The sequence below is a fragment of the Monodelphis domestica genome, chromosome 8, assembly GCF_027887165.1.
Source record: "Monodelphis domestica isolate mMonDom1 chromosome 8, mMonDom1.pri, whole genome shotgun sequence".
Lineage (NCBI taxonomy): Eukaryota > Metazoa > Chordata > Mammalia > Didelphimorphia > Didelphidae > Monodelphis > Monodelphis domestica.
In genome coordinates, this window is record NC_077234.1 from 82,279,860 (window position 1) to 82,306,914 (window position 27,055).

The window sequence follows — 27,055 nt, forward strand, 5'->3', positions numbered from 1 at the left end:
TAAGTACTTATACCCTCTGTCTATATACAACAGGGGGATATTCATGCATGGATATATATGTGTATGCATAATATACATATCATATATAATATACACATATAAATGTATGCATACATATGTACCATATATACACATATAGAGTATCTGACTACATAGTGTCTATGCTCTGTATATCTGGATGCATCTATACATCTCTATGTCTCTATATAATACAGTAGCACAAAGGAAAAACTAGTCATCTCCATCCCAAATGTTCAAATGAACTAAATGTGCCGCACTTTTAGTAAAGCCTTCTGAGCTCAAATTGGACTGATAAGCCACAGTCCAAATACTATACCTTGACCCCAGCATTGTGATGTCATTGGTCATCTTCAAGGAGGATAAACAACAATGTAGCACAAAGACATATATTGAAATTATTTAGATGTGAGTACATATATGTGTATTTAGGTATGGTTAAATTTATGTCTAGATATATGCAATAGATATATACCCATATATATGCATCTATACCTATAACTAGCTATATATATATTTATAGTTATATAAATATTTTTTTCTGATCGCTTTAACATGCCAAATAATTTATTTTATATTTCCAATAGTGTTTAATAAATTGTTTTTGTAATAACACAGGCAAATTTCATTAAAAACTTCTTTCCAGAGCAAAAAAGACCTATCATCTATCTATCTATTTATCTATCTATCTATCTATCTATCTATCTATCTATCTATCTATCTATCTGTCTGTCTATCTATCTGCCTATCTATTTGTCTGTCTCTGTCTCTCTCCTATCCATCTCTATCATTATCTAGCTCACCTCTCCATCTCTACTGTCTGTCTGTCTATCTATCTATCTATCTATCTATCTATCTATCTATCTATCTATCTATATATCTATCTCTCATCTGTCTGTATGTCTGTCTAGCTATCATCTATCTGTCTGTCTGTCTACTTATATGTATATCTGGGGGCAACCAGGTGGCACAATGGATAATGCACCAAGCCTGGGGTTTGGAAGGCTCTCTTCTGTGAGTTTAAATCTGGTCTCAGACACTTACTAGTTGTGTAAACCTGGACAAGACACTTAATCCTGTTTGCTTCATTTTCCTCATATGTAAAATGACCTGGAGATTGAAATAGCAAACCACTCCAGTAGTTTTGTCAAGAAAATATTCCCCCCAAAATGGGGGCACAAAGAGTTGGATACAGATGAAAAACAACAGCAACAAAACAACATCAACAGGTATATCTAGTTCTTTCTAGATCTATAATCTAGTTATAGATTTGGAGATATATATATATTTTTGTGTTTATATATAGACCTATACACATGTATATGGGTATAGCTAGAGCTTTCTAAATCTATATATATCTAGTTATAGTTCTGAATAAAGGGAGAGATGGGTAGGTAAATAAATAAATAGATATAAATAAACTATAAAAAACAAATTCTAAGTTAATTTAGTGCAATAGGAAATTAAAAAAATAAATTCAGGCATCATCAGTTTCTTAATTTGGATCTTATTTCTAGTCCTTCAATTCAGTGATTCACCGTTCGGGGTATTGCCTCCAATATCAGTCACAGTGTGAACTGTATCTGTCTTCCCTTCTCTTCGTACCTGGTTACTGGTGATAGAAAAGAGCTTGAAGATCATCTATCCTAGTTTAGACCTAAACAGGAACTACCCCATACCAACTATTTCTATTTTCATTTAATATCTTCCCAGAATTAGAATTCTCAGCAAGATAAAGCATGTTAAAAATAAATACACAACAACATATTATCTAAAAAGAAATATATAAATTACTTGGAGTTAGAAGCAGTTAGGTGGGGCAGTAAACAGTGCTGGACTTATTCAAGTCAGGAAGCCTTGAGTTCAGATGCTACCTCAGATACTTAATAACTGTAAGAATTTGAACAACTCTTTTAACCTTTGTTTGCCCCAATTCCCTCATTGTTAATATCGGGATAAATAACAGCAACTTCTTCCTAATTCTGTTGTGAGGATCAAATGAGAAAACATAGGTGAAGCACTTTGCAGACTTTAAATGCTAGCTATTATTATTCTTGTTAATCAATTTGCTAATAGATGTTTCCTTAACAAGAACTTTGAGAGATATAATAAAGTTTGTTTTGAGGCTTATATCATACATTACTTTAAAATAATAACTTCCATGGATGAAAGCACTGGCTAGTTTACAAAAGGATGCTCTTCACACAAGCCTGTGAGATAAGCAGTATGAATATTATTATGCTCAAGAACTTGGTATTTGCTCCTGTTTAAAGAATAATAAGTGGCTACAGCCACATGCTACTGTGGAAGGAGCTCTGAATCTAGAGTCTGGGATACCTGGATTAAGATCTTGGTTTTTTGACTTAGACCCTGTGTGATTTTGGCCAAGTTATTTAATTTCTTTCAGCCTCCATTTCTGTCTCCTTATCTATAAAATGAGGGGATAAGCCTAGATTCCCTGTGAGGAAATCTCTATGATTTGAGAAATATTCAAGAAATGAGAAATTAATTGAGAAATGGTTCTGGAGTTAGGAAGACCTGGACCCGAGTCCTGCCTCCAACGAATATTAGGGGTTTTTTGTTTTTGCTTTTGGTCTTACCTTCCTCCTTAGAATCAATAATGTTTTTTGTTTTGGTTCCAAGGCAGAAGAGCTGTATGAGCTAGGCAATGGAGGTTAAATGTCTTGCCCTGGATCACTCAGCTAGGAAAGGTTTGGGGTCACATTTGAACTTAGGACCTCACATTTTTTGTTTTTAATTTTTATTTGGTCATTTCCAAACATTATTCATTGGAAACAAAGATCATTTTCTTTTCTTCCCTCCCCAACCCTCTCACCACCTCTCCCATAGCCCACGCGTGATTCCACTGGGTATCATATGTGTTCTTGATTCAAACCCATTTCCATGTTGTTGGTATTTGCATTAGAGTGTTCATTTAGAGTCTCTCCTCAGTCATATCCCCTCCACCCCTGTAGTCAAGCAGTTGCTTTTCATCGGTGTTTTTACTCCCACAGTTTATCCTCTGCTTGTAGATAGTGTTTTTTAGATCCCTGCAGATTGTTCAGGATCACTGCATTGCCACTAATGGGGAAGTCCATTACCTTAATTGTACCACAATGTATCAGTCTCTGTGTACAATGTTTTCCTGGTTCTGCTCCTTTCGCTCTGCATCAGTTCCTGGAGGTCGTTCCAGTCTCCATGGAATTCCTCTACTTTATTGTTCCTTTTTGCACAATAGTATTCCATCACCAACATATACCACAATTTGTTCAGTCATTCCCCAATTGAAGGGCAGCCCCTCATTTTCCAATTTTTGGCCACCACAAAGAGCGCAGCTATGAATATTCTTGTCCAAGTCTTTTTCCTTATTATCTCTTTGGGGTACAAACCCAGCAGTGCTATGGCTGGATCAAAGGGCGGACAGTCTTTTATCGTCCTTTGGGCATAGTTCCAAATTGCCCTCCAGAATGGTTGGATCAATTCACAACTCCACCAGCAATGAATTAGTGTCCCTACTTTGCCGCATCCCCTCCAGCATTCACTACTTTCCATAGCTGTTATGTTAGCCAATCTGCTAGGTGTGAGGTGATACCTCAGAGTTGTTTTGATTTGCATCTCTCTGATTATAAGAGATGTAGAATACTTTTTCATGTGCTTATTAATAGTTTTGATTTCTTTGGCTGAGAACTGCTTGTTCATGTCCCTTGCCCATTTATCAATTGGAGAATGGCTTGGTTTTTTGTACAATTGATTTAGATCTTTGTAAATTTGAGTAATTAAACCTTTGTCAGAGGTTTTTATGAAGATTTTTTCCCCAATTTGTTGCTACCCTTCTGATTTTAGTTACATTGGTTTGGTTTGTACAAAACCTTTTTAATTTGATGTAATCAAAATTATTTATTTTACATTTTGTGACTCTTTCTAAGTCTTGCTTGGTTTTAAAGCCTTTCCCTTCCCAAAGGTCTAACAGGTATACTATTCTGTGTTCACCTAATTTACTTATAGTTTCTTTCTTTATGTTCAAGTCATTCACCCATTCTGAATTTATCTTGGTGTAGGGTGTGAGGTGTTGATCCAAACCTAATCTCTCCCACACTGTCTTCCAATTTTCCCAGCAGTTTTTATCAAATAATGGATTTTTGTCCCAAAGGACCTCACATCTTTTTGATCCTGCTCTCAATCTACTAAGCCCCCGAGGCTGCCCCTCCCAAATACTAGCTTTGTGACCATGGGAAATTCACTTAATTTCTCATTCTCACTCCTCCAAACCCCAAACTCCTGACTTGCACTATTATCAATGATAAAATCATAGGTGTGACTTTTTTTTTTAAAGGAAGTAGCATAGACTGGATTTCAACCTTGGACTTCTGACCTCAGATCCATTGTCGCTTTCTACTATGGGTGCTGCTCCTCCCAATCCCCAGCCTTTACTGTGGAAAGGAAGGAAAGAAATACACTTGTATTAAGAGCTGACTATAACCAGTCACTGTGCTAAGTGATTTGCAAATATGATCTCATTACATTATCATAACATCTCCAGGAGGTAGGTATTCTTAGTAGGGAATACTATTTAACTTTGCAAAATTATTGAACATCAAGAATTACACAGCTCTAAGGAGGTGCTTAACTCTTTACAGAGATTTCCTTCTACCAGTTGCCACTTTCATTTAAATAAGACATAGGAAGCAACAGAAAATTCTGGACCCTAGAAAAAGAAGCCCAAATTTTGAGCATATGTTAAATGTATATGTTTCATTTACACTCCTCTAAGAAATATCCTCCAGGTCACTGCCTTTTTGTTTACTGGTTTATCCTATCTTTTCTACGAGGATCCACATTCACAATCTTGCCTTGTTATTTATTTCCATAGTTTCTGTTTTGTCCTTGTTTATAATGTTCCCTGACCTTTGCCCTGCCTTCATAGTCAGCGCTATGATTTTCTGTTCAAATTATCTCCCGTCTGTTTGTGTTACTCTTTTATCCTTCATTTTCTTCAGACATTCCTCTCCTCTGTTGTCACATCTGAGGCCCCTCTTGGCAAGCGGCATACAAGGATGGTTTCTGGTAGAGCAGATGGTGCCCATCATTTCTACTGGGAAGGCATGGAATAACAGACTACACACCATTCTCATTCACTCAGTTATATTAATGGACTGCCTGGAAAAATTAGAGAGCTGGCAAAGGCAATAAAGGCCATATTTAAACTTCAGGGCAGGACAGAGCACCCCCCAGTGAAGTAGCACCCCTACTTCCCCTCAAGATTCTATTCTAATTCTAATTTGAATTAAACAGGTTAGTGCACAAAACATATTTTCCTAAGCCACGGAATATCCAAGGTCTAAGTTTAAAAGGTCCCCCTGAAAATCCCATTTTCAAGGCTTATGGAGAACAGTTGGATCATGAATATGATTCCCATGTTATCTGTAAAAGGCACAAGGTTCCAGCTGATAACATTGAGAAGACTCCCTGCTGTTCCCTCCCAGTGAACCTAGAAAAGGCTAGATAGTTATCCTCCCCTTGCAGCTGGAGCTGGGACTGATCCCCAGGACTGGTTCTTTTGTGGTTAGGAGATTAAAAGGATAATAAGGAACAGACATAAAGACTGATAGTCTCTGATGAAAAGGGAGGGGAATGAGGGGAAATACTGTCAAATTGATCTGACATCCTATTCCTGACCTACGAAGCATTAAGTATTTTAGAAGTGACACCAAGAAAACAAGTATGTTTCAAGAAAGATACTAAGGTTCCTGATCATGGATAATTGATAAGGAAATCTAGATATTATGTTGATTATTTTGCAATCATTTATCCATAGTATTATCTGCCCTTGAAGAAATAAGATAACAATGACCAATATGGAAGTGTGTTTTGCATGATAATAAAAAAAGAAAAAAAGGGGGAAAAAGATCTTCACTGAACAATGAGTTATAGGTAATTTTTATCCTGGTCTAGAATGGAACTAATTAAACCAAGTTCTAGAAAACTTATCTCTATATCTATAATATGTATATATGTCTATAAAATATATCTATATCTATGTATCTTTTTAGATGTCATTTAGATATACTATTAGAATATATATTTGTTTATATTGTAATATATATGACAATAAATTAAAGCAATGAATCTAGACTGGAGATATTTTTTTAAATGTCTTATTTATATGTGTTATTAGAATCGATACGAAGAATTTAAAGTAATGGATCCTCCCTAACCTTAAATATGTCACTCTTCTAATAAAATTAAGAAAAAGAGAAAAGAATTTGGCACTACAAGACTATCTTGCGAGAATAAATGCACCCCCACCCCCAATTAGATAAAATGACCCTCTTAAGAAAATAAATAATGGCCCACCAGTGAAGGTGGGCAGCAAATGCTTGGCATTTATTTCTGTCAAATAAAGACAAGGTCATACATGTTAATTATATACTCCCATTTATCATTAATATCACTATTGTTATTAATATCACTAACCTTTCTTCTGAAAATCTGTAATCACTGTTTAATTTCCCTTCTTTTCTTTCTGCTCTCTTTATGAAGAGAATTCCAATTGAGATTGTCTAAGTGAGACACCATCACACCACTGAAGGCTGCTTAATAATATTCATTGCTTACTGTCTACAAAATTCATTTATGGGTACTTTTCAAATGATGTTTTCTCCATCATTTCAATGTAGCTTGAGAAAAATGTAAGTTAACTATCTGGAAAATGGGATTCCATTAATTCAAATTCATAGACTTCTATGTGTATATACATATATATGTTAAGAAAATAAGATTCATTGGTTTTCTGTAAACAATATATAGAAAATATTTTTTAAAAACTGACCCCATCTACTTATCAGGGACAGACGCTTACTCTTGGTGCAAAATAATGACTGGTCCCCAAAAGCCTATAATTATAATAATTGGGGTCACGTGACCTATCAGCATGCCCCAGCTAGAAAAGCAGATGGCCAAACATTAGCATTTGAATTGGCTCAGGGAGTGGCTTTTAGTGAAAAGAATGAGAGTAAGTATAGAAAAAAACCAGTGAATGCAGTAGCTCAATCAGTTTCAAGTAGTTGTTTAATTTCCTTCTAATAATGCTTCTAATGGTCCTCTCTGTTCTCTCCAGATACATCAAAAGCACCCTGGGATTTGATAAACTCCACCCCTTTAATTTACCTAGCTTCTATTTTACTCAGGGGTTAGGGGAAGATGGAAGACAGATGCATTGCCTTTGTAATAGTTATAGGAATTGTAGAGGATTGAAGAGGTACAGTGGATAAGGAAGGGTTTGTCACAGGGAATGGAGGAGTTGAAGGGATAGAAGGAATATGGCTGCTGGTGAGGTAAAAGGAGAGAGATACCTCTTGCTGAGAGGCTATCTTTGAAAAATGGGGTTCCTGAGAAATGGGCCAACTATGATAGTCTGAGGGGATGCCTTCTCTATTGATTGATGTTGAAGATACCCCAGAGCAGGTAAGCACCAACCCTCCTGAGGGACAATCCTCCCCCCAGACTAAGGTCACCCAGCAGTGGTCTAATAAGGACCCTTTATGGTTGAATGGCTGTCCTTAGGTTTTGCTCCCTCTATGTACACTGAAATGATAGTCCTTTTATCTGATTGCGCGTTAACTCAAGATGATTTAATAACAAGTTTAGATTGGGAAGGTGCCAGGGTAAAAGGAAGAGGGATTGCCCTATTCTTTGCGACAGAATGGGTTTGAGTCTCTCTCAGCTTTTGAGCTGAGGCCAGGCCCCACAGGCTTGTAGAAGGTTTCTTTTATTCCTTTCTATGCTAATCTATGCCAACTTTCTTAAATTCAAAGTCTTAGCAGTAGACAGAAAGAGGAAGAAAAGGTTCTGACCTTCAGAACTGGCTGGGTCTGTCTCTTCTGGCTAGGGCCCTAAAGATTGGCCTTACAGTTCAAACTGCTCCCCTTAAATCCTCTTGTTTTATGACATGATCACAGGAATCCAGGTAGAGCATACAGTTTGTGTTAAATCCAGGAATAGAGGTATTTCTATCCAGATACAAGGAGAGAGTGCTCCTTCCAGTCTCAGGACCAGGAAAAAGAGAACCTCAAGAGCAATTGTCACTCTCCAGGTCTCTCCCTCACCCCCCACCCCCTCCACTGTCATTGTTGTCAACATCTTCACACCAACATTCTAACTGTTCCATCTGAATGTTCCATCTGAGTGGCAGAAAGGCCCAAAGCTTGATTCAGTTTTCCTTTCCACACCTTCTAATCATTCCCTGTTTAATCCCAAAATAAAATTATCTTTGCTTTGTCTAATACTGATCACCAGTAGACTTAGAAAACACTCTGTTGCCTTTTCTTGAGCATGAATGATTTTACTTATTTTATTATATAGGAAAGATGCTTAAGGTCATTTCTCCATTCCTTAGTAAATTTCTTCTATTTGTGAAATGTCTTGTTGGGAAAATTAAAGAAAAATTAACAACTACTGAAAGTACTAATTTTTATCCTGTAGCTTATTATTATTAAAGGTTAGATTTATTCTTAAACAATTCAATATGAAAATTAATTTGATAGCCCTGGAAAACCAAAAGAAATTTGGATAGCTATGAGTCACTTTAGCTGGGAAGCTGAATGCCTGCTGCATATTTCCAACATTTCATCCTCTTCGTTTTAGTGGAGAATAAGAAGCTCACAGATATAATGCTCTTAAAGATAGAGCTTGAAAAGACTGACCCTGCCTTTTCCAGTTGGCTTATTTGCTAATAAAGGGAGCCTGTTTTTTGCCCCCTAGCATTAGGAAAACCCAACTCCTCTTTACCCACCATCCTAGGCAGGCTAGCTTCCTTGATCACTGGTCTTTTTTATGTTATTTCCCCTCTCTGAAATGCTCTCCCCATTCCCCTTTCCCAAATCCTATTCATCCAATATGATCCTGCCCAAGTCTTACCTCTTCCATTTTCTTTCAAAACTATCCCACTACTGATGAATCCATTTTCTCTGAAGATGGGTGGCCATCATTGTGCTGTACCACATAGGTTAGCCTTTGATTAGGTGCATCATTTGTAGATAGGTTTTATTGGATTTTTTCTTCATCATTCTCATAGGAACAATAGATCAACCTTTCCCTTCTATTTTATTTGGATAAGAAAAGAAAGCCATCAAAAGATAAGCTAGGGATAATTTCATATGTAATCCTCCAATGTCAGCCTCATGTGAAACAGGAAGATTTCAGATTTTTTTGTTATAATTTTTTTACCCAGGCAAAAATGGATTGTAACTACAGAGGACAAGAAGAAAGAACTCTATGCTGTTGATAATGTTACTTTGCATGACCTCAAATACCACTAGAGATCATTTATTTCTATTGACTCATTAACTAATAAGGCAACTAAGGCCCATAGAGATTTAGTGACTTTCCAAAGATCATTGGAGTAATGGAACTAGAGTTGAAAGAACTTATATCTTCTGACACCCAGACAGTGATTCTTCATGCTATACTTTGTTATAGTTTATTCCCATGAGTTTGGAGCTCAAGAAAGTCAATGACAGAAAGAAAAGCCTGCTAGTCACTGGTATCAAACTCAGATAGAAAAAGAAGCCATTAAACTGTACCTAAAGCTCCCTATGGGCTGCATACTGACTTAATTTTAAGTTGTATTATTATATGTGTTTTAGTATATTTTTATTTATGTTATTAAACATTTACCAACTACATTTAATCTGTTTGGGGCAGCACTCAAATGTATTGTGGGTGGCATTCAGCTCATATTGTATATTAGTTAGACACCTCTGTGCTAAATAAATAATGCAATAATACAATATTCAACACTTTGAATCTAGCATGTCCTCAAGTTATCATCTTGTTTTACTTTGCTTTCTCAAACTTCTAGAAAAAAAAAAACTGACTATAATCTCTCTCCACCTCCTCTCCCTTTCTCTTTTTAACTCTGCAGTACAGCTTTGAATCTCATCCTTCAACTGAAACTTCTCTTTCCAAATGATGTTATAATTGCCAAATCTACACATCCAATAGTTTTTCTCAGTCCTCATCTTTCTTGAACTTTCTGGTACTTTTAACTATCTCTTCTTGGATGCTCTCTCCATTAAACTATAAACTCCTTGAGGTCCGGGACTTTCTTTTGCCTCTGTATCCTCAATGATTTTTATAGTGTATAGTACATAGTAGGTGCTTAATAAATGTTGATTGATTCCTGGATGATACCCTATTCTTGGTTCTTAACTTAGGGCAATGTTTTCCTTTCACCCAGCATCTCCAAATTCCTATTAAAATATTATAACAAAAATTCTAGAATCTTCCTGTCTCACTTGGTGCTCACTCAAGGAATTTTTTGGGGGGGGATTATATAGGAAAGCATTGCTTTCACACTTTAGTCCACTGGAACCTTCATAAGCATAGATCTAGAACCAATGGGTAGGAGTTACTATCAGGCAGATTTCTATTCAGTGTAAGGAATAAATTCCTACATCATTAAAGTTGGCTTAAAAAAGGATCAAAAGAAAAGAGCTGTATAAGACTTTGAAGACAGTCTAGTCCAAACCACTTATTTTTAAGGAGACTGAGGCCCAAAGAGCTCAAGTGATTAGGGGAAGGTCACACAAGTAGTGTGTAACAGAGCCAAGGTTCAAACCCACTCTCTCTGATACTCAAAGCCAAAGCACTTTCCATTTTGTTTCTATCTACCTTCTTGACGTTCAGAGGGTTTGGGGAGAGTGAACTTCTCATCACTAGAGTTTTTCAACACAAGGCTAAATGACTTATTTGCAGAGCAAATTCTGGTGGGGGTACAACTAGGTTACTTCTACATTTCCCTTTCAGTTTTCAGATTCTGTAAAATACAAAAAAGAATGTTTAACCAAAAGCAGTAGTTGCTACCTAGAGGTTTGAATATCCCTTGGGAGTTTGAAATAAAGGTTCAAAGGGGTTCCAATTGAAAAAATAATGTTACTTAAACACTAAGCAATTAGAGAACATTATGAATAGTATATTAAGTTACTCTTGGGTTTAGAATACATTTTTAATTTTGGTGGTTGTGGTGGTGAAAAGTGTTTGGAGAACAAAAAAAAAAAAACCATTGGGAACCACTAACATAAAGAATGCTGTCATTTAATTGCACAAATGATGATAACCAAAATTTAAATAGCTCTTTAAAGTTTGCCAAAATTTTTTTTTTATGTAGTAAAGTCTTACTTGAGCTTCACAATAACCCTATGAATGGGATATGAGATATAATATTATCACTTTTTTTTTCCAGATCAGTAAACAGAGGCTCAGAGAAGTTGGGTAGAGTCATGCAAAGCTGGTAGATGGCAGAGGTGGAATTTGAATGAAAAGTCAGTCTTCCTTCCTCCCTCCCTCCCTCCCTCCTTTCCTTCCTTCCTTCCTTCCTTCCTTCCTTCCTTCCTTCCTTCCTTCCTTCCTTCCTTCCTTCCTTCCTTCCTTCCTTCCTTCCTTCCTTCTTTCTTTTCTTCCCCTTTTTCTCCCTCTGTCTCTCTTTTTTTAATAGAAAAAAAAGATTATTCCTGCCTACATGCATTTCCTCATTTAATAAACACTTATTGAACACCCAGTCACTATAGATAACACAAGGAAATATCAAATTCAGCCCCTGCCTTTAAGGAAAATGCCAATATATGACAATGCAGCAGAAATAAGATGGTTTTAGGAAACCAAAGTCATTCTATTTTATTCCATAGAATTCACATATGACAATGCAGCTATGATGAACTGAGATGGAAAAGAAAATTGCTGGCTTCCCTATACAACATCTGAAAATAACACAGCAGCACTGATGTGCAGTCACACATTTTCCTTTTCAGCATTTCAATTTAGCTCGCATGACTGTCTCACACATGGTAGCATGCTAATAGGAGGCAGTGATTTACATCTTGATCTCTGAAGCAATAAGACAGCTAGTAAATCCCAAGGTGGAAAATTGCCCTGAAGGTATTCTCACTATGTAATTACAGCTAGAAGTGACTCCAGTTTTTCTCTGCTGCTTTAAGAAATGAGAAAATGAATACAAAAAATGGGGGCTATAAGGAGCTCCCTATATGGAGAATGAAGGTGCTTCTTGCTCCTGAAAAGTTATCTATAAAGTTAAATGTTCAGAATCATGACTGCTATTTTCACACCAGTGTTTCTGAACTGCATATGCATTCATTCTTGAGGGGAGGGGTAAGTAAGATATATCATAAAAATGAGGGAAAGGAAGGATGAAGGAGAGATTTCCTTTCCCTCCCTCTACCTCGAGAAGGATTCTAAACTTGTCTCCTCTACCCAGTTTTCTGTCACTGTTATCTGCATTGTGTCCCCTTAGTGAAAATTGAGATAAGATTATGCTACCAATGTCACTGACCTTGAGAGCTTTCTTTAATCAATGGAACTCTAAGGCAAGAGTTGTTTAATATGGAGGCAATGAACTTACTTCATTGAACAAATATGTATATACATTTTTTTAATTAAAATTTCCTTTGTAATCCTATGTTTTATAGTATTCGTTTGCAAACATTATACTGAGAAGGGGTCAATGGGATTTACTATCTGCAAACGGGGACCATGACACAAAAAAAGTTAAAAAAAAACAAAACCACTTCTGGTCCAACATGAAGGAATAAGTTAGTTTTGATGGAATTGGGTTCTTCCTTTCCTTCCTAGTACAATGATGGCAGAACTGCTCTGTGCTGTTCCTCAGACCCTTCCTTATGTATGAAATCGTTTCCATGGAAATGGTCTCCTTACCTTTTGTTTCCAGTCGATAGCAGATAAAAATCATACCTATCTTCAAAGTCCAGAATAAATACTACTTCCTCTAAGCTTTCTTTATTCCTCTATTCCAAGCCAAAAACAATCTTTAACCCTGTATACCTTATACAGTGACTTTCTCTTTTGAAATTATACATATAGGCACACATTCAGTATTTTTCCTTCTGGACTGTAAGCTCAGTATTGCTGGGAATTGCATGTATGTATATTTCTTCCCTACTACAATCTCTTACACATTTCAGGTATTTAATGTTTACTGAATGAATAAATAAATGAATAAGTACACCCCAAGCCAATAGATCTTCATTCAAAGTTCATTGCAATTTCATAAATGCAATATATAATAAGTTTATTCCATGATATCAGCTTTCTAGGACAGAAATTCCATACAACTCTGGCTTATAATTCTATTCTATTGGAATTTATTGGTTTCAAAGCTCTTTCCTCACAGCAACTTTATGAGGTGACTCTCCTAGCCCGAAAGAGCATCCCTGTATTTATGACAAATGCTTCCTGTTCTAGAGATGCTTATTGTCTCAAAAGATAGTTTCTATATTTCCCAATACAGATGCTACTTTACTTTAAAGATATTCGATGGCTCTGTGACTATATATGGGATTCCTTCCACCAGCAGAGATAATGAGCCCTCTGACTGACTGCACAAATAACTGACAGTTAGGGAAATGGCAGAAAGGGAGGCAAAGGACATGAATGATTACTGTTTTTAGACTGCAAATAAATATTAATTGTTGGTACTTCAATTATGAAATGTTTGTCTAATAACCAATGAATTGACATGCTTTTGGAAATGTACCACATTAATATGGAAAATTCTTGTGATGAGAGCAGAAGAGAAAAGAAAGTTACAATTTAAGAGAAGCATATTTCACCCACTCTCTAGGGTAATTGCATTCAAAGGCAATAAAAGACATCATTTCATGAGATATTTGATCATTTTATCTTGAATAGGTTATGATGACCATAAAAAGATGGTAATTATAACTTATGTGCCAAAACCTATAGGAATGAATGGGAGAAATTCTAATTAGAACATAAGAAAATCTTAATTCTGTTTGTTAACATTGTTACTTTGGGCAAGTCACTTCTCTGAGCCAAAGTTTTCTCTTCTGTAACATAAGGAGTTCAGACTAGATGTCCTCTATTGTGCCTCCCAGATCAAAATCCTATGATCCTATGATTAAATTTTCAGAAGTTGTCTGAAGTGACATGAAGTTTAAGTGACTTGACCAGGGTCACACTGTTAATAAGTTCCAGATGCTAGATTTGAACCTAAGTCTCCCTGACTCCAAATCTTTCATCCTATCCACTATAAAATGGTACCCACTGAATAATTAACAATAATTTATTTAAATATGTTGCATTTCATTCATTATCTATTTTCCCTTCTAAAATCACAATTACAGAGGTAGTCTATGTAATACTACTTAACCTGGCTAATGCTCAGATATGGGTATAATCTAATAAGATTAGAATGAAAATCTCTGTATCCAAAATCTTTCTAAGAAAATTATGATGTATTTATTTCAAACAATATTTTTCATTATATATTTTCTAACATAGCAAACAGTTTGAGATAGTCCCTTGAGATTCACTGAAATACAAATTTGACATATGGTTTGTTTTGAGATTTAGTTTAGGCAATGACATAACTGGAAGATACTGAAGTATAATGTACGTTTTTGTTTAAATTTTTTTTTTCTATGTGAACCAAATGTATTCTCTCCAGACAGTGTGATATACGAGAAAGGTCAGGATAGGGAGTCCAAAGCCCTCAATTCTAATTTTAACTTGGCCACTGCCTACCCTTGTGACCCTAAAAGTCATTTCACTTGTTTGTCTTGGTTTCCTTTTGATCAAAAGAGAGGATTGGATTTGATGATCTCTAAGCTCCCTCCCAATTTCTAGCAGGCTAGGATTTTAGATAAAATTTATGTAGCTCAAATTAATTTCATTTTCTGCTGGCCTGACTTAGGTGATAATTTTCCCACTCTTTAAATATAAAACCTAAAAAAGTCAGTGATGTATTGCAACATAGCTGCTTTAATATGGCAGAGCTAAATCTCTTTATATTTACATGTTTTTAGAAAATGGCATTTGATAATCATTTAGACAGGGTGGCAAACTAATAGAGCCTTTTGTTAACATTCAAAATAAAAGCACCTGGAAAAACTTCAGATTTCAAACAATGGAAATTTTTAAGATACAAAGGAAAAGAGGAAAAGCAATCTAAGCTAAATAATGCTCTTTAATGCTTGATCATTTTTAATTGAATAATAAGAGGATAAAACCTGACCCACAGCTTACTGACTGAATAGTCTAAAAACAAATGGCATCTCAACTAACATGTTTTGCAAGACTTAATAACAGGAAATGATTATTGCAGAAAAACGATAGTTGTAAAAAAATCTTCCATTTTGGGCAAATAAACAATCGCATTTTATCCCCTAAATGCAGCTAGCTAAACTGGTCATAATAGGTACCCATTATAACAAACACATCAACAAACTAAAAAAAGACAAAAAAAAAAACAAGCCAATAACTAAAGTACATAAGAATTGATTAAGGCATGTGAGGATATTTAGCTTGGAAAAAATATGGGGAGGGCATGACTACAGTCTTCGAGAATTTGAATAGATGTTACAAGGAAGAAGGAGATGACTTGTTCTGTTTGACTTTGAAGTTCAGGAGTAGGAATCAAAGAGGAAAATAAAATGGACTTGTAAAGAAAAGTGTTCTAATCACTGGCTGGGCTCCATTCTGGAATGGGTCTCTACTTCTTAGGCTCCCTACCTTACTTTAAGAATCAGTTCAAGTACCACTTTCCACAAGAGATCTTGTTTGATTTCCTTTAGTTGTTAGTGTCATCACTCCCTAGGATACCACTCCTCTCTTTACTACCTTGCAATTACTTTATATTTTTAAATTTTATTTACAAACTTTCTTCCCAGTAAAATGCAAGCTCTTTGAGAGCAAGTTCCTTTTTGGTTTTATCTCCATGGTCCCAATGTCTATCACAGTGTTTGGTGCATAGAAGTGTCAACATGGAATCTAAAAGTCCCCAAACCTGTAGCCTAGAAAGATTAAATGAACCCCAGATTACTTAGTTTAAGGGTTAAGGCTCCTGGTTTGACCTTGTCACAAGGGAGCTCCTCTGAGAGGGAAAGTCCTACTTCACTGCTTCTCAGACTAACAATAGACTTTAAGATGTTGAGTGTCTCTTTTGTCCCAATGGTTTCTCCCTTTAGGCCAAAGTCCTTTACCAAAATGGCCCAGCCCTTGGCTGGGTCTTTCCCTTTTGTGTCCATTGGAACTCCTCCTTTTCCTTTCTTAACATTGTAAAGTCAATCAACTGTCCCTCTCATCCTTAGCCCCCATGTTTCACCTAGAAAGGTAGTTAAACTTCCCAACTTTAATGGCTCCTCAGGGTCCTCATCTAGCATGGTGCCACTCCCAGGGCTCTGTGTCCAGAGAGGCCAGAGTTCAATCCTCGGACTCTGTGCAGTCCTGTGGCACGCAGCTCTGGGTCAAGGTCTACTATCTCATTGAACCCCTTTCCCTTGATTAAAGAATGATTTTGACTATTTAATAGTTCTGTGTTTTTCCCAGTCAACAGTAGGTATTTGATGGCATACTTCTTATGAGTAGAATTGAAACCATTCAAAATAGGCTACAACCAAAAGTGGTGGGCTTCTTCTCATTGGTGGTCTTTTAGCAAAAACTGGATGACTATTGAGTATAATATGTTGCACATAACCACATGAGTATAATATGTTGCAGGAGGAATTCGTATTCAAGTACTGATTGGATTAGAAGTCCTCTGAGATCTCCTCTACCCCTGAGACAGGATTCTAATTTTCAGGGGTAAATAGAGCACCCATGCCAATGAAATAACTGATTTTCAATATGACATATTTAATATTCTATTGACAGACAAAGTTCGTTTTAATGACTAAGAAAACCCATCAATTGTCATTGAAGTGATTGGGCAACAGAGCTTGTGAAAAATCACCTTGATTTCTGCAATGAGGATTTAGCACAATGCATACCTCTTGCTTTAGAACGCAATTCAAACTTACCCAAAGCAAAGGATTGAGTTAATATCTTGGCAATTTTGTTCAATTCTCCATTTTTACCTTAATTTCTTAAATAATCCTTTATGTGCTCTTGAATGCATTTTGTGCATTCTAATGCTGACTAGGAAGTTTTATCTAAGATTTTTCTTAGATTCTATATTTGGTTTTCACATGAAACTTCTATCCTATGGAACTCAGCCCATACAGGTAAAGGCTTCCATTATCTAAATGTAACATGTAATAATTATCTCAGATTTCTAGGAAAGCATTCCACAATAGTTTGGATAAGTCTGGAAATAATTATTTCTTCTATGTATTTAAATATACTATTCTTTAAGACTATCTAGGGAGCAGCCAGGCGGCTCAGTGGATTGAGATCCAGGTCTAGAGAGAAGTCTTGGTTCAAATCTGACCTCAGACACTTCCTACTATATGGCCTTGGGTTAGTCACTTAGCCCCCACTGCCTATCCTTTAACAACTCTTCTGTCATGGAACCGATACAAAGTATTGATTCTAAGTGGAAAGGTAAGAATTGTTTTTAAAGGACTATCTCTAGATTGTAGGCATTGATCAATGCTGGAAGAAGTAAAATTGCAGATTTGGACAAACTAAATTGACATAAATCGTAAGGCTGCATTTACATTTGCATAATGGCTTTGCATATATACTTTATCATTTTCCCAGGTTTGCTAAAGGATGAGTGAATATCATTAACTTTATACTTCTATAATTACTCATCTTAATTAACTTTCATGGTTTTCTAGTCTTTGAATTAAAAGTTCTCTTATGATTTATTTTCTTTTTAGTTGCAAGTTTTAAAAAGTATAAAAGAATATAATGAAGGAAGAAATCGTTTAGAGAAAGATGTGATTTCTATGTCAATTTCTATTCATCTCAGGTAATGCTGATTCCTTCTCTTACACTCTGTTCTGCACTCTACTTTTTGAGCAGTAGATTACATATTTGGGTGTCATATCCCTTCCCCACCCTGGCTAAAATTCAAAGAGCTATAGGATAGGCACTATGTCTCTGTGTTTTGTACTTTACATATAAGAAATATATAATAAATGGCTACTAATTGAAAGAATGAAGAATTAAAAAGCCATGTTTGCTTTATTACTTGATTAAAATTATATGCTTGCTATACTATGTTTTAGATCTTTAGCTTGAAGTTTCCCTTTTTTGGAATGCATTTCAAAATTATACTACTAATTTTTTAAGGATGGGGAAAGAGAACAAACTTTTCGTATAGATTCGCTATGTGAGAGGGGCTCTGGGAAGCCCTGTATAAATATTATTTCAATTGATTTTCACAACTCTTGGAGGTAGGTGCTATCATTACCTGCATTTTACAGTTGAGGAAATTGAAAGAGGTTAAATTACTCTCCCAGGATCATACAGCTCTTAAATGGAAAAACCATTCTGAATGCATTTTCAAAATGCTTTTTGTTTTTACATCAATCAATAAATGAATATATTTGTACCTACTATGGGTCAGGCGGTGTGCTAGGTGTTGGATATGCAAAGACAAAACCTTGAACAGTTTACCTTCTATTAGAAGTAAACATGTACACATAAATAAAGACAAAATACATACAAGTAAATAAAAATAATTTACCTTTAATGAGGAACTAGTGGCTGGAAAAGCTTCACATAGGAGAAAATACTTTGGCTAAACTTCTAAGGATGCTGAGACTTCTAGAATGCAAAGGTAGGAGAGAATGTATTAAAGGAATGGAGGTAGGAAATGGAATGTCATGTACAAAGAAAAGCAAGTGAGTCTGTCAGGCTGGATTACTTAGTTATAAAGGAGGAGAATGTATAAAAGTCTAGAATAGTATAGGCTAGAGACAGATTTACAAGGGCATTAGGTGCCAAACTGAGCAGTTTGTATTTTATCTTAAAAGTAACGGGGAGTCACTGGAGCTTTTATGAATAAGGAAATGATATGGTCAGACCCTATCACTTGGGCTATTGTGTGGACCTGGAGCCCAGGAGAGACTTGAAGCAAGAACAGTTAGGAGCCTATTGAATAGACCTTGGGAGAGGTAATGGATGGTGGTTGCTGTGGGACAACAGAGAAGGGGATGTGAGAGATGCCAGGGAGGTTCAGTAGAATCCCCAAGACCTCATAACTGATTGGATATGAAGGATATTTGAGAGGGGACAACTTGGAGTTGAGGAAGACTCCAAGATCGTAAACCTATATAACTCGAAGGATAGTTGTGACCACAATAAAGTTAGAAATGCCAGTCAACAAGCATTTGTAAAACACTGACTAGGTTTCAGATCAGGACAGGTAGGTAGAACAATGGCTAAAGTGTTGAATCTAGAGTCAAGGAGACTCATCTTCCTGAATTCAACTCCACCCTCAGACCCTTACTAGCTGTGTGATCCTGGACAAATCACTTAACACTGTTTGCCTCAGTTTCTTCAGCCATAAAATGAGCTTGAGAAAGAAATGAATAATCAGTCCAGTATTTTTGCCAAGAAACCCCCAAATGGGTCTCAAAGAGCTGTATATGACTAAAAAAAAGACAGAATAAGAATAAAATCTGCCAGATACTGGGCTAGGTGGGGTTGGGGGGTGTTGGTTTGGATGAGGAAAGATAAAAAAAAGGCAAAATAATGATTTCCATTTTGGACCCATTGTATTTCAGACACCTATTTTGTTGGATATAACCAATGGTTAATTGATAATACTGAACTAGAGCTCAGGAGAGAAACTAGAACTGTCTATGTAGATCTTATGGTCTTCTAAATCAAGATACTAACTGATCCCACAGAAGTTAAGATGGTCACCAAGAGCAAGGGGGATTTTTAGGATAAAATGAGATCATATTTGTGAAGTGTTTTGTAAATGTTTACACACTATATAAATGCTCGCTGTTATTTATTCATTAAAACAGTATGGCAAGATATCAACCACTTAATGTATTGTGAATCATTATATAGGTTACTACAAATCTAGAATATTCCCAATAACCAAAACTAAAAGTAATACAGTAATATAAAAATTAAATTCTGAGTCTCTTTATTCATTTAAATGAGAAAAACATTTTGAAGGACTCAAATGAGATATCAGAAGAGACAATTTTGATGTGAAATTCATGTTCTTCCATATTCCCTAAGAGAACTATCTAGCTCTAATGTCTTACATCCTACTCAACAATCTTAAGTATGGCTTATTCGTATATGTGAATATAATTACAAGCTGCCAGTTTTCCTAAAGACAGTTCTTCCATTTAACTATACTCAGATTCAAAAGTGATAGTATAGAATGGTGCTCATATGACAGTATCAATTCTAAGGCAGAAAAGGTAAGGACTGAGCAAATGGAATTGAGTGACTTTCCCACAGTTGCACAGATATGAAATGACTGAGGTCAGATTTGAATCCAGGTCCTTCTGACTCCAGGTCTGGAGCTCTATCTACTGTGCTACCTAGCTGCCCCCAAAATAGTCTTTCTAAAAACATAGGTCTAATGTATAGGCCAGTGAAATTGTTTGTCAGCTATGGGAGTAGGAAGGGAAAATAGCATAATATGAATAATAATAATAATAATATGAATTATGTAACCATGGAAAAATATTCTTAAATAAATTAATTAAATAATGTGGAAAAAAATAAAAATATTTTAAAAATAGGTCTAGTCATGTTACTTACTGGACTAAAAATCTTCATTGGCTCTAGGATAATCTACAAACACTTCTGCCTTAGAATTGATAGTTTTTTTTTTCCAGATTTTTCCCTTTCATCCCTGTTTTGTGCCAGTCATGGCCAAACTGGGCTACTTGTTTTCTCTAGAATCCAGCAAATCCTTTCAGGATTCAATGATTTACCTCATAGCTAGAATGCACTTCCTATTCAACAACAGTCTTTCTTTTCCCCCTATCATCCCTAGGGCTCTTTCTGCTCAGATTATCTTATTTTAGATGTTGTATTCTCCAGGAGAACTCTTTAAAGGCATAGGCTATTTTAAAATAAAATTTGTATCTCTTACCTAGAATCACTGCCTTACACATTTAAGAATGGGGTGTAGATGGCTCAACCTTGATCTTTTATATCTATGTTTAGGAAACTGGAGAGTTGAGAAGATTGTTACACTGAGAGAAAAGTGACTTCACCACCATCACTAAGAGTTTGGGGGTAGTTCTTGACCCTAGGTCTGCATACAAGGCTGACTCCATATCTACAGGTTATGACACACACCACACTTGCCTTGAAGATAGGAAGTTTTTGAGTATGAGCTGGCATTTTGATATGTTAGGAAAAAAGAAAGAACTGACAGGTATGGAATTTAGAGGGAAAAGAAGAAATAAACCACCATGAAAAGCAGGCACAACAATCCCCAGAACTTAGAAATCTAAGAATGGTCTCCTTGTAGCACAATTCTCTGTAAATACATTTTTTTCTTAGAATTGACATAAATAAGTGCAGATAATCTTCAATATCTCAGTGTAACACTGTATATTACCACAGCATAATGGTTAACATTTATAATAATTATCCAAATCATTAAGGCAGGGAAGTGTGCAATATATTCTAGAATGATTTCTACAAAAAATGATTAAAACTCTTAAAATACTGCTGCTTAAAGTGGTTGTTTTGTGTTTTTTTTTTTTTAGTATCCCAGAAGACTCATTTCCCAAAGGATCCAGATCACTGCGTTTTTATTCTACGTACCATAGACACCATAAAAGCAATGGTCTAGCTTTTTAATATAAATATGTTATCAGGATTTTTGTATGGCAGATCTGGAATATTTCTGCAGAATTGCATACAATAATGAAAAGACACACACATGGTAGGTAAGAGTAGGCTGCCATTGTATTAGAAGAGAATAAATACACTCTGGAGAAGAGCAGGAGTAAAGGATGTCATCACAAAGTTGTAGGACAGAAATAAGAAACTCTGGAGAAGAGCAGGAGTAAAGGATGTCATCACAAAGTTGTAGGACCAAAATAAGAAACTCTGGAGAAGAGCAGGAGTAAAGGATGTCATCACAAAGTTGTAGGACCAAAATAAGAAACTCTGGAGAAGAGCAGGAGTAAAGGATGTCATCACAAAGTTGTAGGACCAAAATAAGAAACTCTGGAGAAGAGCAGGAGTAAAGGATGTCATCACAAAGTTGTAGGACCAAAATAAGAAACTCTGGAGAAGAGCAGGAGTAAAGGATGTCATCACAAAGTTGTAGGACCAAAATAAGAAACTCTGGAGAAGAGCAGGAGTAAAGGATGTCATCACAAAGTTGTAGGACCAAAATAAGAAACTCTGGAGAAGAGCAGGAGTAAAGGATGTCATCACAAAGTTGTAGGACCAAAATAAGAAACTCTGGAGAAGAGCAGGAGTAAAGGATGTCATCACAAAGTTGTAGGACCAAAATAAGAAACTCTGGAGAAGAGCAGGAGTAAAGGATGTCATCACAAAGTTGTAGGACCAAAATAAGAAACTCTGGAGAAGAGCAGGAGTAAAGGATGTCATCACAAAGTTGTAGGACCAAAATAAGAAACTCTGGAGAAGAGCAGGAGTAAAGGATGTCATCACAAAGTTGTAGGACCAAAATAAGAAACTCTGGAGAAGAGCAGGAGTAAAGGATGTCATCACAAAGTTGTAGGACCAAAATAAGAAACTCTGGAGAAGAGCAGGAGTAAAGGATGTCATCACAAAGTTGTAGGACAGAAATAAGAAACTCTGGAGAAGAGCAGGAGTAAAGGATGTCATCACAAAGTTGTAGGACCGAAAAAGAAGATGGGCTGGTCATATGGTGAGAATGAAGAATGACAAATGGACAACCAGACTGTCCCATTGTACTCTCAAGAGGTCAGAGAAAAAGAGAGTCTTTAACTATGTTGGGTAGATCCCCTCTTGTCTGAACTTTTGGGGACTACTGGATAAGTTTCTCACAGGATTAGCAGGCATGGATGGAGGCAGTAATCTGAATCACTGGAGAGATTTCAAAGATGTTTAAGATTGTAGATCCATATGAGGATTTGGGTACTGCACAACTAAAGGAAATTTGGTTTGGCTCTAATGAAAATCAGGCTATAAGCAGAAAGGTATTTAATTGGTTCTGTTTCTCCTCTGTTTTCTTAGGAATATATTTTAGAGAGGGGAAATGTGTTTGTTTCAGAAAAGTACTTCCATACTAGAAACCTGGTGGTATAAAATTGTGTGTGTGTGTGTGTGTGTGTGTGTGTGTGTGTGTGTGTGTGTGCCAGGTAAAATTTTCATGTACAAGGTGATCTTTGGAAGCTACTTACTAGACTCTGATTAAATAGGCTTTTAATCATTAAATGAGGAGCGGTCTTATTCAACTTCTTCCTAGTAAGGTGCAAGTTTTAACATGAATGAAACTAAATGAAAATCCTTTTACTACAATCTACTCTATAACCTAATTGTAGTCGCTCAGCAACTCCCCGAGACAGGACCTGGAAGTTGGCAGGTATTGGACTCCCAGACAATTTCACTTTCTTTAACAAAAATGCCCCCAGGGAGTCTGGCTGAAAAGGAAAACAGACCCTCTGTGGCATGTTCATTAGTGTAGCTAACTTCCAATACTAGCAATGATAAAAATTTTATTAAAGCATTTTGGTTGCTATGTAACTAATGTCTTTGCCTTTTTTTCCCCTCCTCAGCTGAAATCTGAGACTTATTGCTCCATGCTGATTTGTGAAAGTTGAAGAACCAAAAAGAATTCTCACTTTTAATCTCTCAAACTTCTCACCTTAAATTAAGCTGATCATAAAAGACTTCCTAATTAATGGGTTTCTTTTATGTAAGAGGAAAATGTGTATAATATACTTTTAGTCTCTAATTCTCTACAGCTAGAATATCAAACCGGAACTGAAAACTGTTCCTTAAGCAATATGAAGTGTTTAAAAAAGATCAGAAGCTGAACTATTAATGGGAATGGTGTTGCATCTTTCAGATGGTCACTGAAAAGGAACCAATATTAGTTAATCAGTGAATTAATTCTTCAGGGCTGGTTCTAAGAGGGAGAATGGAAGTGGTTGCCCAAGTAGCAGCCTCCTTGAGTTATTTGATAGTACCAGACTGAGTGTGAAAGAAAATCATCAGCTGAGCATATTTGTTTTCTTGGCTTGGACTTAGATCTGCAACCTCAAGCCAATGCTTAAGAAATTTCCAGTGGGCTGTGTTTACCTATTTGCTCTGTATTTCCTCAGTGCCTCTATTTCCTCAGTAAGTTAGAAGATCTGTGTGAGAAAGTAAATTTGCAATTCTAAAAACATTCCCTTCTGGGACTTTTTATTAGGTCACATGAGAAAAGGAAGTATTTAGAGCAATAGGCAATTAGAGAGACAAGCACCTCTTTTTTTTCCTTCCAGTCTGATCTGCCTCACTGCAGAAATGTCAGCAGCAAATTTCCAGGTTTTTAAGAAATGAAACAAGGAAAAAAAATCCCTTTTTACAAGAGTGAACAAAAAGCATTTCTCATTAGATTATAGAAAAATACACTGATGAATGTAAGTGCTTTCAGCACTAACTGGTCTTTCCAGTCTGATATGTGAGTATCACTATCCTGGAGCCTCTTGATTGAAGTAGTAAACAGATAACTTGGGATTCTAAAAATCTCTCCAGAATCATGACAAGATTGTCAGCAAAGTTTCACAAGAATTCTTTTCAGCTCTGCACTGTATTTACATTGAAATTGGAATGTGGCAAACAGTTTCAAATACAAAGAGAACCAGTACAATTTGAAAAAAAAAAAGATTTATCTTAAAAAGTAACCTTTTCTTTTTATATAGTTTTCTAAATTCTTCAAATTAAATAGAGAACGTCTATGAATAAATATTTCATTGTTCATTCATGTCTGACACTTTATGGTTCCATTTAGAGTTTTCTTGGTAAAGGTACTGTAGTGGTTTGCCATTTCCTTTCCCAGATCATTTTATAGATGAGGAAACTGAGAGAAACAGGATTAAGAAACTTACCCAGAGTCACATATCTATTATTGGAGGCCAGATTTGAACTTGGGAAGATGACTCTTCCTGATTCACAGTCTAGTGCCCTATCCACTTCACCACTAGCTACCCTATGACTAAATGTACTCTTCCATATTTATCAAAGGCTTTCAGAGAGGTTAGTTGAGTGATTTGCACATGTTAAGCCAGGTAGGAAATTTCATAAGCAAGATTTGAACTCAGTTTTTTTCCTTACCAGAAATCTTGATACTGTACCTACTATACCATATCCTTTCTCTTTTCATGCCAAATTGCCATTTTGAGAATCTTTGGGGTATAATTTTCTTCTTTTTCTACTATTCTCTCCCTGCCCTCTCATGAAGATGCCAGGGAAAATATAGTATGCAGGTGATGACAACAATTCAGAATGCTCATCTTTCAATTAGTTCATTCATCACACATTTATTATATATGTAGATCACCTACTTTATAGAGGTGTGTGGTATAAGAAGAAGAGTAACAAAGGTGTATATTATCATCCACAAGGGGAGAAAGGGCATGGCTATAATACAATGTGACACCTAGGTGGTATGAGAGATAGAGAAAACTTAGTTTGGAATGTAGAGGAGGTACAGCTCAATTTCTTCCATAAATCCATCCCTCTCTCTTATGCTCATGGAAGCTGTGGGATCCCCCAAAATGATGCCAGCATAATGAAAATTCTGTCAAGTTCTCTGAAGCTGGTATAAAAATGAAAATTTAATCTATAAATCTCCATTTATACACTGGGAAGGCTTCCTTTAGAAAACCCATGAAAGATGATTCTCACAATTATGGACCAATCCAACATGGAGAGTCTAATAACTAGTACATATCCCACTAAGTTATGGTTTCTTGAGTCATAGGAACCTATTAAAAAGTCAATGTGGAAATAGCAAAAGTTGCAAAAAAATAATGCCAGATTGAAGAGTAAAGGTGATGTTGCTAGTCAATATAGTAAGAGAATAAAAATTATACTCCCACTCATTCTCCGAGTAACATTTTGGTGTGAGAGAGGCAGTGAAGTACAGATTTCAGTGCTGGATTTAAAGTTGAGAATATCTGGTAACAAGTCTTACTTCTGAGATTCACTAGCTGTGAGACCATAGAGTCATTAACTTCTCTGATATTCTGGCAAGTTTCTAAAACTATATTTAGTTGGAGTCAGACATAAGCCCAGGTTTGATCCATTTAATTTGGATAATTCATAAAATTATAGGTAATTATCAGTTCTGACCTTTTTAAGATTAATTTAAAAAGAAAATTATTTGCATAGTATCTCTCCCAAACATTAAAATTTAACATATTTTATACGTTTTTTGTAATCAGTAGTAGAAACATCCAATTGTGTAACATGTTGTTGAGTATTACAAGTAGACAGCCACTTATTATCCTCATGTGCATTTCTTCCTAAAAATATTTCTAGCAAGTAAACTGCTGCTGCCATTTTGCAAAGAGGGTAATTGAATACTGGTCACTTGTGAATTATATGATTGAAATCTTATTTAGTGCATCCATCCATCCATCCATCCATCCATCCATCCATCTATCTATCTATCTATCTATCTATCTATCTATCTATCTATCTATCTATCTATCTATCTACCTATCCATCAATCTATATATTTATTTAGATTTGTTCATTTTTTAAAAACTCTGCATCTCTGTTCCAAATCTCCCCATTTATAATAGTCTCTGTTTTGCCTTGATAAATGAATGATCTCCATCCCTGTTAAGGCAGGCAAAGAACAAGATAAAGAGGAATATTTTAAAATAATCTTGATTCTTCCATATTCAAAATTCATAACCTTCAATCTTTGTAAAATAATGAAATACTATTGGAATTGGGAATAGAAAGGAAGTAGATAATGAAGTATTTTATCCATGATTTAGAAAATATAGCATAAAGCTAAACAAAATAGAAATAAAAGAAAAAAAGAGAGGTGATAGGTGAAATTGGGGCTTTGGATATCTGAGTAATCATAGGAAGCAATTTCTTTAGAGAAAAGATTCTTGACCTTTGGGGAGTCATGAACTCTTTTGAAAGTCCAAGTCAGGCTATAAATCCCTTCTCAAAATAATGTTTTTAGTGCATAAAAATACCAATTATAATAAAATAAAGATTATTTTTTTTTCTATTCAGGTTCATGGACCCCCAGAAATCTAGCCCCTGATCCTTTGGTGGATCTATAGACCTCAGTTTAGGAACATATGAGTTAGGGACT

At 35.8% G+C, this 27,055-nt stretch overlaps 1 protein-coding gene across 36 annotated transcripts in view; it reads right to left on the reverse strand.

The window, feature by feature from the left end:
* The window catches only part of MAP2 (microtubule associated protein 2), a 352,353-nt gene that overhangs the window by 228,288 nt on the left and 97,010 nt on the right, over positions 1-27,055 (reverse strand). For 26 of the 36 annotated variants that reach the window (XM_007501818.3, XM_056808320.1, XM_056808318.1 and 23 more), the window contains exon 3: positions 18,485-18,564. The exons of the other annotated variants lie outside the window; for them this stretch is intronic. The gene's annotated coding sequence lies outside the window, so the exon portion shown is untranslated. The remainder of the gene's footprint in view (positions 1-18,484; positions 18,565-27,055) is intronic. 36 annotated transcript variants of the gene reach the window in all.